The sequence below is a fragment of the Anneissia japonica genome, unplaced genomic scaffold (assembly GCF_011630105.1).
Source record: "Anneissia japonica isolate Jap-2015-1 unplaced genomic scaffold, ASM1163010v1 scaffold287705_len1045735_cov187, whole genome shotgun sequence".
NCBI classification, from domain to species: domain Eukaryota; kingdom Metazoa; phylum Echinodermata; class Crinoidea; order Comatulida; family Comatulidae; genus Anneissia; species Anneissia japonica.
In genome coordinates this window covers 673,113-679,723 of record NW_022709509.1, presented here as the reverse complement: position 1 = coordinate 679,723, position 6,611 = coordinate 673,113, and positions in this window count along the sequence as shown.

The following is a 6,611-nucleotide window of genomic DNA, read 5'->3' as shown; positions in this document are numbered from 1 at the left end:
TAAATAATAGATTATATCAATGCAATGTTTGCTATTTTCATTATTAATGCAAAACTCTGCATTCTACCTGGTACAAGTTTAGGCCTCTGGCCAGGTTTAGTTCAGCAGACAGAGGCTAGGGCGTCTCGTGGACTGCTGTGGCCTGATGATGATCTGAGTTGCTTGCAGCTCCTTTTTATGTCGAATCTTCAATCTAGGGGTTACGTTACGCTAGCTACCTGCAGGGCTCAGCAGGTATTGTATGCCAAAACAGGCTGCGGTCATGTTCGATCTCCATAACCGCGCTACGTCTGTTTGGAGTCTACTATTTCATTTCGAGTAGCCTAGGCCGTGGTACAAATGTATGAGGCGCCAAGTGTAAATTTATTATTTAACACAATTATTTATAATAATTCATTATTTAACATATAATTGACTAGATCACCCATTATTTATATATAGTGCATTTACGTCAAATAATTGCGTTAACGTTTCATTATTTATATATAATTAGTTTACTGATTACATTATATATAAATAATGAAAGGCTAACCAAACATTATTTATATATAATAAGGTTACTGGTTTCATTATATATAAAGGAAGGGGAAACACATCATTATATATAAATAATGAAAAATAACTTACAATTATTTATATATAATAAGTTCACTGATTCCACTATATATAAATAATGAAAAGGTAACAAATCATTATATATAAATAATGAAAAGTAACTTACAATTATTTATATATAATAAGTTCACTGATTTCATTATATATAAATAACGAATTGACTTCAAAGTCATTATTTATAAATAACTGCTTTTACATTTCTTTATAAATAAATAATAGCTGTCGCAAAACCATAATGCTTGGATTTCAAACTCATTACAGTATATGTAATGCACACGTGTTACGTGTCAAGGTCATTATATCTAAATAATGGTTTTTACTTCCAATTATATATAGGCCTAAATAACCGTTGAAATCGAGTGCCATTATACCTAAATAATGACATCGTAGGAAGCATGGTTTATATATAATTCGTTCAATGACACTAATTTAAAACATTTTGCGTTCTGTTAGGACAAATGCTCGTTTGGATAGCCTCATGATGCTTGAAATACATCGCGATAGGGGAATCAGCCTCGACCTTGACATCGTGGTTGACAGATTTCGTGCAAAATTTCCATAATGTAGAATTCCACTTTAAAAAAAAAGAGGATTTGTAAGGAAATTAGATGGTTGCATTGCAAACTCTTTGTTTCTTATTTTATTCAAAATGTTTTGGTTTTTGAAGCTGATTTCGACATTAGAAAACATAGCCTACATGAAGTCATATTATAGTAGCTCGATGCCTATCAAATAAGTAATAAAAATTCGCCATAATTCGTCAAATATCCGTGGCTGCCTGGAACCCCACCGCAGTGACATAAGCAAGAATTTAGTCTAATGAAACTTGTTTATCACCTTGATACTTTCCGACGAAAATATCACCGAAAAAATAGATAAAACGACAGTTGAATGACCAACAAAGACAACTGAAGACAATAGGTTGTCATTAGAAGTTATTTAGTATAACTTTATTCGGAAAATTAATCCTAAAATCGAGTTGCCGTCCCCGGCGTTGTCAGTGACGTCGTATGATTTGTGTGCGATTTTTACCAATTAACCCCTAAGTAAAAAATAGTTGAGCCATGTAGTACCTTGTAAATCAATCCAGAAGCCTGGTAGTTTGTTGATTGTTTATTGGTAGCGTCCTCGCTGCCAAAAATAGTTTTTTGGCAGTTGCGCCCCCGGTGACATCGTGAGGGCATGGTGAAGGCTGGTTACAATTTGGTATTTTCATTCATCTGGCCATGTAAGTCAGTGGCGTATCTAGATGTCTTGAAATGGGAGGGGGCGCGAAGTTGAAGTGGGGGGGGGGGCTCGATGGTTGAGGGGCGCTAATTCTCAATCGCAAAATAAGGTGATTTTAGGTGATGTTTAACTACTTGACTGTGATTTGAAACCAGTGTCAGTATAATAGGTAAGCATGTGGTTAACTTAAGCAAGAATTTAGTCCAATGAAACTGTTTATAATCTTGATATAACAGTGCCATTCTCCAACTTTATCTCATGCAGCCACACACATGACGGGACTCATGTAATTTTCCTAGTTTTTATGTATGACATTGCCATTTTCCGGCATCAAAATTCCCCAATTTTTAACATTTTCTCACCTCCATGATGGGGATAGGCCTTTGTGGATATAGTAATTTTGGGGTTTTTTATGTATTTGTCATTTTCTTGCATCTAAAAGTCTCTAATTCTTAAAATTGTTTTACCTCAGCCTCAACCATGGTAGGCTGAGATAGATGGATTAAAATTTTCATAAATTTTAAGTAACCGAGTGTTGTTTGGGGCATCTATAAAGTCTCAAATTCTTGCAATTGACTCATCTGCGCCCCAAAACCATGGTGGGGCTCAGGTGGATATCGTAAATTTTGTACTATTCAAGTGCTTTTTTGTGCATCTAACGAGTCTCAACTTCTCAAAATGTTCTCACATGAGCCGCAACCATAGTGGGGCTCAGTTGAATATGGTAGTTTTTAGAATAGTAAGTACTTAAATTCCATTTTCGGGTGCCTAATTAATTAATGGGGGGGGGGGGTTTACTCAATTTGTCAAAAACATTATTATTTATTAGGTAATGTAAGTTCCATTTTGGGGCATCCAGTGGTATAAAATACTGAAATTTTTGCGTCACCGCCAACCACGATGGTACTGACGTGATGTGGACTCTCATTACATCAGCACCCCCTTCTTTAAAATATGGATACGCCACTTTGCTGAAAACTATAGTTAAGATAAATATATTTCCATTCGTTTTGTTGTTCATGTAAATGTCTGATAGGTTATTACTTTAAAACAATGCTAAAAACACAGTGTCAATACGAACATTTACACATACACATGTAAGACTGAGCTGTTATACACATCTAGATGTGTATAAGAGACAGCATGTCCTCCTGCGTAGATCGGGGATACGAACGTACGGGGGTCGTCACTACACTACCTAGGCCCTAGAAGAGCTAGGCCTAGCCTAGGCCCTAGGCAGGGCTAAATATGCGTTAATTGACAGGTAAATAATAGATTATATCAATGCAATGTTTGCTATTTTCATTATTAATGCAAAACTCTGCATTCTACCTGGTACAAGTTTAGGCCTCTGGCCAGGTTTAGTTCAGCAGACAGAGGCTAGGGCTGTCTCTTATACACATCTAGATGTGTATAAGAGACAGCTTGTTGGCATTTTGCAGCCCTGCCTGTCTCTTATACACATCTAGATGTGTATAAGAGGACTGCACTGTCCATACCTACGCCACTGGACCTAAGTATTATTAGTGGTTACATAATGTTTGCTATGCACTATATCATGCGCTATAGAAGTGGAAGACCATAATGTATTGGAAATATACCTCTCTCTCGCTGGTAGGGCCTACAGTACAATCAGTTTAAAAGTGTACTGTATAGGATAGTGGGGATTTAAACATTTTCCTAATGGTAATGTTCAAAATAAGTGTCAAGGAAAGTAAGTATGATTGTTGGAAAAAAATGGTTAACATTTTATTTTGAATTCTCACCCTGACCTTCGCTTGGGCGCAGTGGGCGAAGGTCTGGATCCGCGTCTAGTTAGCATGAATTTTGTAAGCCAGGACCCATAGTATTCTGTTACGTTTCTCCACAGAGTGGGGTTCGTCCGAACCCCCTGAACCCCCTCCCCACCCCTGGATCCGCCACTGTAATGTGCTAATAGTTAATATAGCTTTTAACGATGCGAAGCGAAGACGAAGTCCCCAATTTGGTGATTAAATCGGCAATGCCCTGAGAAAACTTCAAGCAACAAATTGAAATGCATAAAAAAGAAAGTGTATGTTTTACTAGAGTGCACGAGAAGCACACACACAAGACGAGTAACCATTATCTTTGTTCACGATAAACTAAGGGGGGTGGCTAGCCACCCTATTCACTACCACCCCCCCCCCCCTACTCTAGATCAGCCACTGATTGGGGTTTTGTATTTAAAAAAAACCAAACTATATTTGTAATTGAATTATATAATTTTGTAATAATTGTATTTGTAGATTTACGATTTAGGCCTATATTTGTAAATGGGAGCAACTTTAATTGTGTAATTGTTAATCACCATAGGAATTTAAATTATTTTTACGTATGTAGGTGTGTCAGAAGGTGCACAAATTAATGGTGTAGTAGTGTGAGACAGGGGCGGTTTTGCCACTATTTTAAAAATGTCAATGCATATTAATGTTATAAGGCTACTCATTTATCTATTCTGGAACTGTTGTGTGCCCCCTCCCCCTTTGAAAAATTTTGGATCCGCCCCTGTAACAAGTATCAACAGTACAGTAATAATGACATCATACCAATTTTCTTCTGAAGTTCAAAACCCACTGTTTTTGTTTTTTAACTTGTGGAAAGGATAATATTGACTAAGTTAGTATAATTTAAGATATATCATTATTTTTATGAATGTGGGTATGTTTGTTTGTTTATTTATTTATTTACTCTAAGATAAAGGAAATTCCTATTCCCAATAGAATTCAATAGAGATGGCAGGCTATAAAGGAAATTCCTATTCCCAATAGGATTCACTTACCATATACATTCAGAACAAATAGAACTTTATTATTTGTTAACCTAAATATCCATTAAATAAGACTTGCTATACATAAGACTATAGGCGTCTTTCCCGTCTTCCCCGGAACCGACTGGGGCTTTCCCCTGCCTCCCAGCAGGCAAAGCTTGAGCAAATTGTTAGCTCAAAAATAGAAATAATAGAAATTTTTAAGTAATTCGTATATAACTCGCACATGGTGTTATTCGCACAAGTGGATCTTCTTCCGCTCGAACTAGCATCCGCTCGAAAAAAAATCCTCTCGAATTCGCTCGAATTGGCCTTCGCTCGAAGTGGCATCCGCTCGAATTGACTGGTTCCCAGGCTGGGACATGAAAGGTTGTTGTTTGTTGTTATTTCGCAATTCGCGACGTCATCAACGAGTACAATACATTCAATCCCGTAACATGATTTGTCTATTTTTTTCTAATTTGCATAATGAATTTTTCCAACAATTTTGTCTATTTAAAAAAAAGTGTGTGAGTTATGGAGATGGTAACAATCATAAATCCATTATAAATTTAATTATACATTTTTAGACAAAAAAATAAACCCTCTTGGCCCACGGCCCATTTTTTTTGACACCATCACCATGTGTAATATACAGTATACATTGTATTGTATACACCTACAGTGTATATATACGAAGAATTTTTTATAGTAAAGTTAGAGTTGACTAACTGGTACTTGGTGTGGTACTAGGTTTATCGCATTTATGGCTTAAGGACCGCGGTTTACCTCCCTCCGTTTAGTCATGCTGGATCAGGAGTAGTAAACTCAGCGATCATGGGTTCGATTCCCACACGGGGCAAGTTTTTTTTTTTATCTTTTTATATATTTTTGAAGGTCGTGGGTTCGACTCCCACACAAGCCTGTTTTTTTATTTTTTTATTTTTTTAAGGCAGTTTAGTTGATGGTGGATAATGATAGCAAACCTGGAGGTTGTGTGCTCGATTCCCACACGAACATTTTTTTTTTTTTTTTTTTTTTAAGGTTGAAGGTGGATAATGAATAGCAAACCTGGTGGCTGTGTGTTCAATTCCCACACGAACCATTTTTTTTAAGGCAGTTTAGTTGATGGTGGATAATGAATAGCAAACCTGGAGGTTGTGTGTTCGATTCCCACACGAGCCATATTTTTTTTTTTTTTTCCGGGCCTAATTCCTAGACAGGATTGTTCATTCAATTCATATTGAAATTAGTGTTTTGATGATGATTTTTTCTTTCATTCAATGGGAGTTCATTTATTTTATATGAGAAGAATCTATGAATATTCAACTTTCCGTTTAATGGATGCGCCACTGATTATAGCTTTGGCGTTGGAACATGCCTGAAGTCCGTTTTGGTATACCAAATATACCTCGGCTCAGGGCACACGCAGGCTTCACGCAGAGCCGTAGATAGAGAGAGTTTGGCCAACTCGGTTTCAATCACGTGACTTACACCGGCCATGTTGTCACCAAAACAAAACAACGCGATAGGGTAGGAAGTTAGCAGTTATTATAGATAATTAATGCTATATAATGTGAAATACCGTTATGTTGGGTTTGGGGTTGCTGCAATCGATCCAACAAAGAAACAAAAATGTATTAATTTCCTTAAATTCCAAAAAGGAGGAGGATTTGGGATTTTATTTTAACTTTGCATGGCGACCGAAAAATCTCGCTATCCACGTAAGTTATTAGATAGTAAATAGTAAATAGTAAATTATAAGGCATGTACCGCCCGCCCCACTTCGCGGTAATAATATATCCACCTACTACTACTACTAGGCCTAGACAGGCCTAAATTTCGGTACTTCTTCGGCCGAACACCTTAAGGTAGTACTTAAATCAGCTTAATTACGATGATAATAAAAAAAAAAATAATAATTTTCAAGCGGCAATGATTTATAAAAAGAGGCAATGTTGCACTTTGCTGTTAAATTATATACCGGTAACTAAATTTCCAG